The sequence below is a fragment of the Chenopodium album genome, chromosome 8, assembly GCF_948465745.1.
Source record: "Chenopodium album chromosome 8, dcCheAlbu1.1, whole genome shotgun sequence".
In the NCBI taxonomy this organism is placed as follows: Eukaryota; Viridiplantae; Streptophyta; class Magnoliopsida; order Caryophyllales; family Amaranthaceae; genus Chenopodium; species Chenopodium album.
In genome coordinates, this window is record NC_137841.1 from 58,566,334 (window position 1) to 58,581,287 (window position 14,954).

A 14,954-nucleotide genomic window follows, 5' to 3' on the forward strand; every position below is an offset into this window, starting at 1 on the left:
TATTTATTTATTTATTATTATTTTTTTTTGATTATTTATTATTTATTTATTTATTTATTTATTTTTTACAAAGGTGAACCTCTTCACGAACTCCGCCACTATCTCTTACCTCGTTGGCTTATCCACATCCACTATTTATTCTCTCATAACATTATTCCTTAAGTGATTTTTATTATATAATTTGTTTAATTTATCAAACTAATGAGATTTACTTAAAGTATTTATATAACCAATAGAGGCTTTGGTATCTAGATTGTATCTAGATTACCATCCATTGGAAAATAGATTTTAGAAGGTAGAAGAGAAAGGTAAAAAATTAAGTGGGTAAAACCATACGAGTATAAACAATATTATAACAATGTTGTTGGTAGTTGCCCCTTTTTCTCTCTTCTCTCTCCTCTCTCCTCTCTTTTCTAGGGTTTTAATTTTCTTGGTCGTTTAGGCCGGAAATAGTCTAATTTCTTCGGAAATTAGACTATTTCCGACCCTTTTTCTTTGATTCAATTTAGTTTTTTGTTTTGTTTTACGTTTTGGTTTATTTGTTTTGTTTTGTTCTCTCCATCTGTGAGAGTCTGTCCCAATTTTCTGGGATTTTGATTCTCATCTATGGATGAGAATTTTATTTTTAGGGTTCTTATAATAATTGGGAAGGTGATTTGGATTCCTATGGGTCTGGGATTTGTCATCAACTGGTCGATCAAAACATCAGCGCAGATTGCGAAGGTCTTAACTTGGAAAGATGCAAAGACATCGAAAATCATTGTTCGCGTTAAGCTTGAAGCGGTGGAGTATGAGCTATGCCAAATATGCAAATTAGTTATGATTTTGATTGTAAAAGTTATGATATTTTCTCTAAATTTGTGGTTTACAGATCCTTATTATTGTAGATGCCGTATGGCTTTTATTTAATGATATTATTCTTCCCGTTCCAAAAAAAAAAAAAACAACGTTGTTGGTATGTTTTTTTTTTCTTCTTATTTTGCTAAAACAACTTTTTATTTTTATCGTGACAATGTATTGGTTGTAATATTGCTCTAGAAATTCCACCAAAGAAAATAGTCGTTATTTAAAAGAGGCAAAAAATTGTGGCTCAATGCCAACAAACAATTGTTCCTTCTAGCTTGGACATGGGTTGTAATTTCAATTAATCACACCTTTAAAATCATGTCCCATGTGCTAACCTTTTTTTTTTTCTTTGACATCCAAAGGGTGTCATTTACCTTAAATAGGCAAAACAATATTTTAAAACACTAGCTTAGAGCACTCACATCAGTGAGCATTTTTTTGCTCATGAGCAAAAATGGTGAACAAATTTGTTAAAAATGGTTCCCCATCAATGAGCATATTGAAAAATGCTCATGAGCATTTCTGATTTTGCTCATCCTGTGAGCAAATTTGAGGATGAATAGTAACTAAGTGGGGCCCAGCAACTCTCCAATGTCCCTGTCAGCTTCTTCCTCCAATCAGCAAATATTACCGTTTTTAAACGGTAATTAATTTAAAACGGCTATTTTGGCCGATTTATAATTAAAAAAAAAAATAAAATTCATCAACAGTTATAAATTTTTTTTCTCTACAAATAGAGATCCATTTTGACATATTTTGGTACGATTTCAAAAATCACAAAAACACTCTATATTATTCTTACTCCCATTTCTAGTGAGATTTATAATTTATAATTGTTTAGCGATTAAAATTCAATATTATTAATTAATATTTAATAATTGTATTAAGTTAAATAATAGTATAATTGTAATTAGTAGCACTAAAACTTCATTTAACCAAAAACATAATTAATAATAATATGGTGATGTGTAAGAGAGAGAAATGTTGGTGGGGTATGTGAAAAAGTAGGAGAGAGATTGATGAGCAATTTTTTTTTTTTTTGCTCACTAGTGGGATAAAATTTGCTCACAAAAAATGATCATGGTTAGCAAGAGAGAGAAAGTGGCTAGAGAGAGCAAATTTTTTTTTGCTCACTAGTGTGAGTGCTCTTAGCTTAGCTTGTGTGGATCTTCTTCTAATTTGACCTTAGCTTAGCTTGTGAATTGAGGCATCATTGACTAATAGAGAGAAGTGTCTAATAGAGCCGGCAATCCTGACTCGACCCGAATGACCCGTTCCGTGATCTGAAATTGACCCGAAAGCATAAATCCGAAATTAACTCGAACACACAGCTGACCCGACTTGACCTATACCCGACTTAAAGTGGAGTTAACCCGAACTTGACCAGATACCCACATTGACCCGACTCGAAGTTTACCCGATACCCGAATTGACCCGAATCGAAATTGACCTGACCTGACCCGAAGTGACTTGAAATCCAAAGTGACCCAACTGGATTTTGACCCGAACGGATTCGAAACCCGAATCGACCTGAACTATACTCGAAATGATCCGACCCAAAATTAAAAAATAGTCAAAATGATCTAACTGATTTAGAGCTTAATTACTTTACCAAAATAAACACTTATCGAAAATAACCTAAATTAAACATTATAGTATTGTGTGTATTATACTATTGATATGTGCATGTAATTTACTATCTGTAATTCATAAAGAGTTCTATTTGATTGGGAACATTGTTGTTGTTATTATTACTCTTAGCTTCTTCTTTTAAGTGTTATATTGAATTTTTTTTCCACTAGTGACTTTATATATGAAACAATACAGTCTTGTGTATATAATACTGTTGGAATCGTCTAATGAATATATTATTAATATTCAATTATTATACTTTATACTTATTGATAATTATAATATACTTAACCTATTTCATTTATCACGCTTGTCAATGCATAATTTTAATCATCAATAACTAAAATTCTCCACAAGTAAAAATTATAAAAGTTATATATTATGATAGTACTTATTGAGACGATTCTAACTAGACTTCACATGAATATGTTTTTCCTTGAAAAAAATTCATAAGAGACAGTCAAATAATGGGTGGTGAATAGTGTAAAAGTCAAAGTGGGTCAAGTAAAAAAGAATGGAGGAAGTATTATTGGTCAAATCTCTACATCGACATAGACGAAGATTGATCTGACCCAAATTGACCGGACCCGAAGACTAACTCGTCCCGAAATGACCCGACCCGAACTCGACCCGAGCCAAACTCAACCCGACCCAAAGTGTTGACTCGATACCTGACCCGACCCAAATCACCATTAACCCAAAACTTACCTGAAACCCAAATTGACCCGACCCGAATGACTCGTTTGCCAGGTCTAGTGTCTCATATATCAAGGCCAGGGTATTAAAGTTTGTGTCATAAGAGACATCACTATATTAAAGATTCAGAACTATAAAGAAGAGCATTTTGGCAATGGAAAGTAGAATAGTCAGATAATGAAAGTAAAAAAGGCATTGAAATGAATGAAATATTAGAAAGTTATTGACCCTAGTGTCCCTATGGAGGTTTAAAGGGAAGTTTAGTATTGAATGGCTAATATACTTGTTTAACAAGGTTTGGATAACAAACAAGATTATTAGAGGGATAGAACTGTAGTACCGGTTTATAAGAACAAAGGGGAGGCTCAAGATTGGTCAAACAATCCGAGGTATAAACCTAATGTGCAACACCATGAAACTATGGATAGAATGATAGACCTTAGACCATGGAAGTTATAAGTGTGACAAAATCGTAGTTCATATAGTTGAAGGTTGAACAAATCTTTAGTATTAAGGATTTAATTGTTTAGTGCTAGTTGTTGTTGTTTTCTCAATGAAAAACATAAGTAAAATCAAATTAAGTTATTAAAGTTCATGAATTTATACTAAATAGTTATTGAAAAGTTAAGAATGTAAGAAGTGAGGTATAATTAAGGGGAAAAAACAGAATGTAGACTTAAGAGGAAAGAGACATTATATTACGAAGTACAAAATTTAGGCCCCGTTCTTTACAGCTTTTCTACTCTGCTCTGCTCAAAAGAAATCTGCTCGGCTCGGCTCTGCTTAATTTTCAAATAATAATTAATAATAACAACAATAATAATTAATATTCAATAATAATAATTAAAATTGTATTGATGATAATAATTTAATATTTTGAATAATTATAATAATTATTTATATTAAAAATAATTTTAATAATAATAATAATAGTAATAATAATAATAATAGCAATAATAACGATAATAACAATAACAATAATAATAATAATAACAACATTAATAATAGTATTAATAATAACAACATGACCTCAAAAAAAATAATAAATAATAACAACATTGATAATAATAACATTAATAATAGTATTAATAATAACAACATTAATAATAATAACATTAATGATAGTATTAATAATAATGTTGAAATCTGCTCTGCTCGGCTCTGCTCTGCTATCCTGAAATCTGCTCTGCTCTACTCTGCTGACCCCTACTCTGCTCTGCTCTTCCCAGAAGCTCAAAAGAACAGAGCCTTAGTACATTATTAATTTATTATACACGTATAGTCATCGTATGTATAAAGTATAAAAAGCAAGCAATTTTGCATACTATAGTACTTGAGCACAACAAGGAATACAAGATCTTCAAATTGAAGGGGACAACCTCCTAGTTGTCAACGCATTGAATGGTATTTGGTCGACCCCGTGGCAGATTGATCACATTATAGCAGATATCAAGATCCTACTTCGCAGATTCCCCCATTGGGAAATTCGGCATGACAGAGAAGCAAACACAGCAGCAAATTGGATTGCAAATGTTGGCCATTTTGTCACCGACAAATTGGATATTTCTTTTTGTACTTCTTCAGCTTTGTACCCCATTCTCACCTCAGATGCTTTAGGATCACCCCTCGTGAGGAGGGGGTCCTAACTCTTTCCTTTTTTCTTACCTAAAAAAAAATGTTCGTAGATAAGTTCAATACAATTTGATAAATAGGTAGACATATAAGTAGTTATGGGCAATAATGATCCAGATGGAAATTTCATTTAAATTTTGTTTTGGACTAGAACTATTATAATTTTTGTAAATGCATGCATTGAACTTTGCTTTAAAGACTTTCTTAATATAAGTCTTTCTGCTCACCCTCCTATTTCCTTTCCTCTTATAGTATTTACAAACAAGAAAATTAATATTAGTCTTCAAATATAAGCATATATATATTGATCACAAATGCTACTTCAAGTCCACTCAAATAAAAAAAAGTGTACCATTAAAAATATATAGTAAGTTGATATTAAATACTCAAGTCATCTTAAATACTCAGTTATTGATCTAAATAGGCATGGAGGATTATAGGCGTCAATTCAAGCGTGCCTATTTTAACATGTGTGAATATGTTTGACAATCTTTGAAAGTTGAACCTAACTAATACAACAGGGACAAGGAATAAAGTTTTAAGAAACTTGTAAATCGTTAATGGATTTTACCGAAAGGGACAAGATAACCACAAATTTTGATCCAGAAAGGTTACACCCCGTTCATAATCAATGAGATTACTAATTCTATATGGTCAATAATCACGACAGAAGATACATGGATGAATTAAAGATACAAAATTAAAATAGAAAAAAAAAATCAATATAAATCAAAATACAATAAAGACTTAAGGATTAGTTGATAAAATGGATACATATAATTCTAGTTTCTTTCTCAATATAGTATATGAGACCGGTTTGATCATATATTGTAGATTTTATTTTGTTACAATGTTAAGAACTTAAACTTTTCAGGAAAATCTTGTGAAAAGATGAATGATTTCTTGAATCACTTTGGATTATGTACAAAATGTCAAGCCAATCTGATACAGTTCACAAATTAGATAAAGTATCTATGTGATCCATGTACAAGAGTTAGATTATTTGTCATATAGTTAATTAATTTTGGTTATGAAGTCTAATTAATAAATCTTGATAGATGCAATGCAAGGCTGATAACAACTACAAAATATATTATTCTGGAGTGTAATATAAAATCAAATCAACATACTTTTTATTTTAAATCAATCGTATCACGTCGGATTCTGTTTCTCAAGGCCATCTAGATTTTGTGCTTAACACTTATTTCAATATAAAAGCAATAAAAAAGACCAAGTATGCTTCTATTCAATTCATCGGCAAAGAGGTATTCTTAAATATCTTTCTTCAAAAGTCCCCCTTCCCCTATAGTTAGATAGTGTCATTTATTTTATTTTATTTTTTTTAAAAAAGGAAGAGTTAATCTCTAATCAATGTCATTATTATTAACTTAAGATAATTAATATGTAATACAAGCTAGCAATGAATGTGTTAAAGCTAGAAAGTGAATTTTTATATATTTTAAAATTTAGTCATTTTCATGTGATAAATGTATTATACTTTGTATAGGCTATACCCTCTAATAATTCTCCTATACTTATTTGATTGTTGTTGTAAATAATATTTTGATTATGTGTGTTTTTCAGACATGTCTAAAACGGTTGGAGATAGTAGCATGAATGATGCAAAAAAGTTTACTGCTTTAGTTGTAGACGATACTGCTATCATTAGAAAGATTGAAGAAATGTTGCTTAACATTAAAGGGTTTAAGACCAAGGTCGTGGAAAATGGTCAAGAAGCCGTAAACACTTTCATTGAAGGCAATTCTTTTGACGTTATTATCATGGATATGGAAATGCCAATAATGGATGGGATTCAGGTAATATTTTTTGTATTATCTTAATGGCTTTCTTAGTGTTACATATAACATATGTTGATGTTAACAACATATCTTTAAATGATATAAGGTTATTAATAAAACAATTATAATTAATATAGCATTTTGGCATAATTATGACTTAGATAAAGTACTAATTGGCTGATAGTATGAATAAGATAATTAAATTTGAGTCATTATATACAAGATAAATTATATTATATGTATTTATCCCTAATATTAATTATCATTCTATAAAAATAATCTTTATATTTAAGATTTTTTTTTATTTTTTTTTATATATATAATCGCATTCTGGTTCATTCCTCATTTTTCAAATTAAAAAAAATTAATGTTTGACCATCTATACTTAGTATTTAAAAACTATAACCAATAAAGACACATGTCTCTATCCTATTACACTTCTCTATCTTCTTCTCCCTTTAACCCAAGTGCCACATGTCTTTTTACATATTATTAATTTTTTATTACACTATTTTTCTTTAATTCTTTCATTAAATTTAAACTTCATTTTCCATGCACACTTCATCTTCATCTCTCCTCTTCAATTTACCCTTTTCCTTTTCTCTCTTTAATTTTAGCCCTCCACCTTCTTTATTTAATCCTCATTTTCAATCAAAGTTCCAAAAATTAAATTTCTTTAATCATGTTTTCGATTACACATTATAAATATAACGACATATTGATATTTCCTCGTTCATCGTTCAATGCAATTTTTTTATGAATAAACCGTGCATTGCATGGGCCAGAAGGCTAGTTTCAATTAGAGTAATGAACTATAATTTCAAAGGGTAAAATTATCACCCTTGCACTATTACTTAATTATGAATACTAATTTTTTAATATTTATATTAATTTTAAAACTAATTCTTTTACGTGAAGGCAACTAAAGAGTTGCGAGCTATGGGCGTTAAGTGCTTAATATTTGGCGTGACAAGTTCTGAATCCAAGTCAGATATTCAAGCATTTGTAGAAGCTGGTTTAGATGAATACTTTCCAAAACCACTGGACTTTGTGAAGATTGATAACATACTCAAGCGCCTCGAAAATTGATACTAAAAGAAATTTGCATTGGCACTACAAAATGAAATAAGTAAATTATGTTTAGTAATTTAATATTTAAATATTGTACTCCTAGTTTTGATATGTTTTTTTTAGCTTTCAATCAACACACTTATGATTAAACAATACACATTTTCATATATTGAAGGGTACACATTATTAACCTATATGCCCATATCAATATATCCTTAAAATGTTTATTTACCTATATATCCTTACAAATATTGATGTTTGTTCACCTAGTGTGAAGACAATTATATCTTTAAAATGTTTGTTTACCTATATTCCCCTATTAATATGATGTTAATTGCATCTAAACCTTTCCTTGTTTATTAATTAAACAATTATTTTAATGATAATAAACAATATTAAAAAAAACACGACATATTTAATTAAGGGTTCGTTTGACATCACTGTGGTTTTCTGTTTTTGGTTTTTTGTTTTTTTAAAATTATATGATATATGTCGTATAATGAATTTAAAATTAGTCAAACTTATTAAAATCATGATAATTTTGAAAACTGACAACAGAAAAGTGGAAACGCTTTTTTCTTGCAACGGAGAATACTGATCAAGTTTGGAAAGTGTATGTAGACGGGAGCTCTACCATGAACGACTGTGGTGCAGGCGTTATCTGTCAGTCCCCTGAGAGGGACAAGTATGAGTATGCACTACGGTTCAAGGTACAGGCCTCAAAGAATTAGGCAAAGTATGAAGCACTGCTAGCCGACATCTGTATGTGTAAGGCGGCAAGGGCAACAAATATTGATGCCTGCTCTGATTCACAGTTGGTCGTTAGCCAATACCATGGTGACTATGAGGCCACCCATCCGGCTATGATCAAATACCTTAAGATGGATGCACTGTCAAAATTAGCATCCTCCGCTTTTTTTGATACGCCTCGGTCGGTCTTTTAGGCAGTAATGGAGAAATAAATTATTATTGAAAAAGATCCCATTGGAGTACTTGACCGAAGCTTTACCTGGATGGATGACATCCAGGCATATCTGCAAGACAGCGTGCCGCCTGATTCACCATAGGAAGCGACTTTTATGAAAAAGCGAGCTACAAACTTCAAGATGAGAAACGGATAACTCTTCAAAACCGGTTTCTTGAAGCCGCTATTGAAGTGTGTTACCCTATGAAAAGGGGCAGGAAGTTCTCGAAGAGTTACATGTAGGATATTGCGCCTCCCACATAGGCGGCAGATCCCTGGCTGTTAGGACCAGGCGGCAGGGTTATTTCTGGCCAACTCTTGAGTCAGACACCATGGAGATGGTTAAAAAATGTGACAAGTGCCAAGGTTTGGCAAGCTCAAACATCAACCAGCCACTGACCTGATGACAATCCATAGCCCAGTCCCATTTGCTAATTGGGGATGGACATCCTGGGTCCGTATACGCCTGCACCAGTCGGAAAATAGTACATCCTCGTAGCTGTTGATTACTTCACCAACTGGGTGGAGGCGGAGGCGGTCAAAAACATCAAGACAAAGGATGTAATCTCTTTCATTTGGAAGAATATCATCACCCGGCTTGGGGTACCTATGTCTATGGTTTTTGACAATGGCCCTTAGTTTGAGATGCCTCAGTTCTAGAATTGGTTGAGAGATCAAGAGATCTCACATTTTTTTGTATCAGCCGGCCAACCCCTAGCAAATGGCTAAGTTGAAGCCTTCAACAAACCCATCTCAGACGACATCAAAAAGAAGATTGAAAGGGCCGGTGGTTTATGGGCAGAAGAATTAATTCATGTCCTATGGGCCATCCGGACAACTCAAAAAGGGGCAAACAGTGAGACTCCGTTCCTCATGGTTTACGGTGCTGAAGCCGTCCTTCCCATCGAGCATTATGAGTCGACTCTACGGGTCATGCTATACGTTGACGAGGCAAACTGGGAGGCAATGCGGCTAACATTGGACTCACTCCCGAAACACATGGACAATGTCCCCTTGCATCATGAGATTTATCGTCTGAGAATGACTCGTGCCTACAACAAAAGAGTACTCAAACAACCCTTGAAAGTTGGTGATTTTGTGTTATGCAAAATGGAGGCAATCGGTAGGGCCAATAAGCAAGTAAAGGTAACTCCTAGTTGGGAAGGTCCCAAACGGATCTATGAATAAGTAAGAGATGGAACCTACCGCCTGGAAATTCCAGACGGTAGGCGGCTGCCCAAAACTTGGAATGTAGACAACTTAAAAAAGTACTACCTCTAAGAGTTGTAAATTTTTGCAAATAAAAAGCCTATAAATGAAAAGTTGCCTTATGTTTTCAATTCTGTTATTTATTGCTTTATATACATGTGTGATATGACTGAAGAGCCGCTTGTACAATGTACAGGCATCCTACTCTTATGATAATATAAGCTAAGTTAAAAACTTATTAGTGGATAAATGAACGTCTTGAGAAGGCATGAGGCTAATGGCCGGATGATATTAAAATTTATAAATTCGTCTACTCCAATAAGAGTATGATATGGCGTTCGGCGATGCCCATCTGGGTGAATTCGTCGCAGAGAACATCTCCTATTTGAGTGGCACATTGCTTTATAAACGCATACAGACGGCCGAAATTGAACGGCGTAATTCGCCAACTCATAGTCGTCTAACCAAAGTAATCTAAAAGGAACAACCAAGTTTACGAGCCAGTGACCGAGCGTAATTCTAACTTAGATTATTTTCCGAAGTTATGCAAGTCCTCCCTATGAGGAAAATTAACATAGAGTATAATTGGATTGCAAACACCCTAAACGGTGGAAAAATAGTTCAATATAACTGTATAGGGTAGCTCCCGCTGACCTATCATCCGGCTCCCAGGGTGCACACTCATCGCTAGAAGAACAACTAGAGGGGCTCACCATCCCGATAGAGTTAGCCCGTAGGATTGACATAGTGAGACCCTCCACAAAAGAGATCGTACAACTATAAATAGAAGACAAAGTACAACGAAAAAGAGGCTAGACACACAAGTTATTACACTCTCTCTATCTCTCTAAGTACACTTTCTCTCTCTATAAACACATCCTAACTTGAGCTTCGGAGGGGGGGTTCCTCGAGCTACCCCCGAGGGCAGTTTACGAGTGCTGCCTTGCGCAAGTCGTCGACGGGACTCGATCCATACCAGCAGAACCCTTGGATCCATACCTGGAACAATTGGCGCTAGAAGGAGCAAGGGACTAGTTGACAGACCGCCATGGCCCGAAAGGAAGCTACGCAAACACCGATCTCTAAGATTAGTGACGCTAACCAAACACCACAAAAAAAGCATCAATAACCCTCGATCCGAAAGGATCAGCCGAAAAACCCAAATCTGGCATTTCCCAAAAATATAACCCTGTTGGATCGACGCATGTTGCAGCCAAAGCGGCGACGAAACCAGCAAATCCGGCAGGGTATTATTCTTCTTTTAAGTTCGGAATGCCACCAACAGGCACGAACAATGAACCCATCATTTTAACACCAGTAACCCAGAAATCACAGCCCGTCAACATGCCAACCATCCTGCAGAATCTCACTAAGTGCAATAAGGAGCAACTAACAACAATGACAACATTCTTCACTAACTTTGGCAAAGGAACAGGTGCCTCGCCAGTAGCCACAGCCGCAGAGTCGGCCATGAGGAAGGCGACACCCATGACTCTCACCTTGGAGCAAGTAGAGTTGGTCCAGCTGAGGAAGAAGGTACTAGAGATGGATGCCAGAATCCTGAATCGAGAGTAGAGTGTAGATGAGGCAGCCCAGGATAAGAGAAGCCCGGAAGTTCGAATTGCTCGCGGCAGGTTGCCGGCCTCTGAGCGAGGGCCAAGCCTAGACAGGGAGAAACGAGCGTGAATCCAGTTTATTCTGAATGATTCCCCATTTTGCAGGGAGATTCTAGAAGAACCGATGGAGAAGATAAAGATGCCCAGCTGCAAGTATAACGGAACCACCACACCTAAGAACCATGTGTCAGCGTTTGAAAACCACATGGTGCTGTGCATCATGACGGAATCAGTCTAGTGTAAGGCATTTCTCCCTACCTTAGAAGGATTGGCAGCTGAGTGGTATGGCGAAATCCAAAAAGGTTCTGTGTACTCTTACAACCAGCTGAAGAGGATGTTCATGGAACACTTCGTTACCCTGGTGGATTGTACCAAAATGACCACCAAGCTGATGTCGTTGGTTCAAGGAAAAGATGAACCCCTAAGAGATTACATCACCCGGTTCAACAAGGAAGCGACAACTATCCCAAACATGAGTCAAGAGGTAGCGTTGCCTAGGTAAAGTTTTCTTTAACAATTTGTGAAACATCTTATATGTTGATGACACTTGTCTATTTATTTTCTTTGAAATATCCATCACTGTTATATACTTATATTTAATTGTTCATTTGCTATTTTCTTAGCTCTTCTACATCAGGCTTAATTTAACTTGGTAGGTAGATATTGAACAACTATTTTTCTAAATGGAAAGCACCAATCATTAGTTTTTCAACGCTCAAGTCAAAATTGATGCTTTTCTATTCGTAAAGGTAATTTTATTTGGCTTTAGCAATACAATGGGGTAGTTGTCATACACTTAAGCATGGTGGTGTCTAAAGGGAAGGAAGCTAGAGTAAAAGAGTCGCCAAAAAGTTTTAGGAATTTGTAAACCGTTCACAGGTTGAAGGTTACACCCTTTCACGATCCATGAGATCGCTAACTCCATAGTGGTCTGGAACCATGACTAGATATTCGGGGATGAAGGTACAAATCCAACCTAAAAGAGATTGAACCTGCCCTAATAATAGGCCTCTACTTTATTCTTCTCATATTCATGTGCGCTTTCTGACTAACATACAATCAATAGGTTAACCCTAAACCTGTTTAATCTATGTTGGTTGAATATTAATGCACAAACAAATCTATTATTGGCGATCACTTGAATTATAATCATATTAGCCTAAAAAAGATTATTAATTATCTTATTAAGAGTGATTACAAGTACAAATTCCCTTTAAACATGCATAAAAGGTGTGATCAAACAATAACAATAACATCAAGCAACATAATAACAATCATCACAATAAAGCATAATAATAGCAAGATCCTAGGCATGATACTAACAAGATTAATAACAAACCCTTGCATGTCACTAAACATTAAAGATCAAAGCTTTAACCCTAACATGACAGTAACATGATATTAGGAAAGAATAGGAAGCATCATATAAACATACATGATATTAGAAATATTAGTTAACACCCTAAACATGATGCTAGGAATCATAAAGACATCCTAACATGATACTTAGAATTAAAATAATTAAAGCATGATTTCTATATCAAAATAATAATTAAATTACTTACTTGGATGCCTCTTATCTCAATCTAATAACAAAATACACATGTTAGTAACTTCAAGGAAAATAATAAATCAAACAATTAAATTAAATAATTAAACTAGGGATTTGGGACCAAACCCTTAGAAATTATCAACCTTTCATGTCTAGGGCGAAGGCAACTTCGAACTTAGTTAGGTGTGTCTAGAACTCATGAATGTGGAATTTTGTAAGAGGGAAAGGTTTAGAAAAAGAATAGAGAGAGAATAGAATTAGATAATTCTGGGTGAATGAAAACGGGGAAATACGACCCCTATTTATAGAAAAATAGTCCGAAAACGATAGAAAATACTTCAAGTTATATATGGAATAAAACAGGCATCTGTCGCCCAGGCGACGGGATTAGCACAAGGCGACGACATTAGCGCACAGGGACAGACATTAGCGCCCGGCGACAGACATTAGCCTCAGGCAACAGACTCTGTCGTTTGGCAACAAACTCTGTCATTTAGCGCTAATTAAAAGATAAGATGCGCTTTGTACGCGGAATCCTCTTCTTAATATGATTAAGCAGCTCATTCCGCGTTGATCAGATTAAAATCAGGTTCGTGATAAATTACTTATTTTATTCTAAATAAAACTCTTTAAAATATAATTATCAATCCTAATCTCATTAGAATTTAAAAGAACCTTGTACATTATTCTAGAAGATTAAAATCAATCCTAATAACTTTAGGAATAATAATTAATAGGCCCTCCTCTAGATCAATGGGCCACATATAAAATTCATTTTAAGCCCAATTTAGTATTTAGGTCATAAATTCCTCATTATTCATCGGAATTGGGCTTATAATATATCATTGGAAAGCTGTTTTCGAACCCAATCCAACTACATTATTATTGGACCCTAATCATGGACCAAACTAAATTGGACTGCCTATTTTCATAAATAGAGTATATTTTCAAAAACAGAAAGAGGGATGTTTTAATACGAACAACCACATCATTAAACTTTTCACACCTTCCCTTTGTTCGATAATCAAATGACGTGAAAGGTATTCATCACTGGGTTTGGTTTTGGGGAGACACATTTGGGTGTCTACACTGTCTTTTCACGTATTATGGGTCTCCTGGAATTATTAACAAAAATTGTGTGGCCAAAGCAGGGCTAATTTGTTTAAAGTGCTGATAGGAATTGATGATATTTTAGAAAAATAAATAGATGGCATATGCATTATGATATAAGTTTTTTTTATCTATTCTTCTTTCATTATATTGTCCTTGTTTGATTGAGGATGTTTATATCTTACCTACAGTCACTGCATATGCTAGAACCCAGAAACTGTAAGAAGTTTGCTATCAGACAAAAAATGGTGCAAGATCTTCTCGCTAGGGAGGTTTGTGTCCTGAGATCTGCGTCTGCATGGTTGAAGAACTACTGTCAGTTGTATCTAGAGCAAGGAAAAACATAATAAATCCTTTATGAGTACAACCTATAGGCGTCGTTCGAAGTACGCCTATGTTAAAGCATGTGTGAATATGCTTGGCACTCTTAGGAAGTGGGAATTGACGTATAAGATTAGGGACAAGGAAAGTAGGGAGCCGCCAACAAGTTTTTAAGGCAAGTGTCTACGTTAAATCGGAAAAGGGGTGATATGACCTCTATTTATAGAGAAAAAAAGAAGGGTCGAAGAATTAAGATAAGATCATTAAATCGGAATAAAACTCGATAGAATGCAGTTTTTGCGGTTTTTGTTTTTATCATATCTTTTGATCTAGAAATCGGAATAAGATGAATAAGATATAGTTGGAAAGCTTTTGAAGTCTACTTTCTAAACCAATCAGAATCAGATTAAAATATTTTATTAAATAAAATATATGTCTGAAATAGTGAAACAGTGTCAGTTTTGGATAAAGTTTGACATTTTATTCATATCTTTTCTGCTATAGCT

The 14,954-nt window shown here is 34.3% G+C and overlaps 1 pseudogene; it reads left to right on the top strand.

Moving 5' to 3' along the window:
- Positions 1-6,392: 6,392 nt before the first annotated feature.
- On the top strand, positions 6,393-7,694 carry LOC145643089 (two-component response regulator 24 pseudogene; annotated as a pseudogene).
- Positions 7,695-14,954: the final 7,260 nt, after the last annotated feature.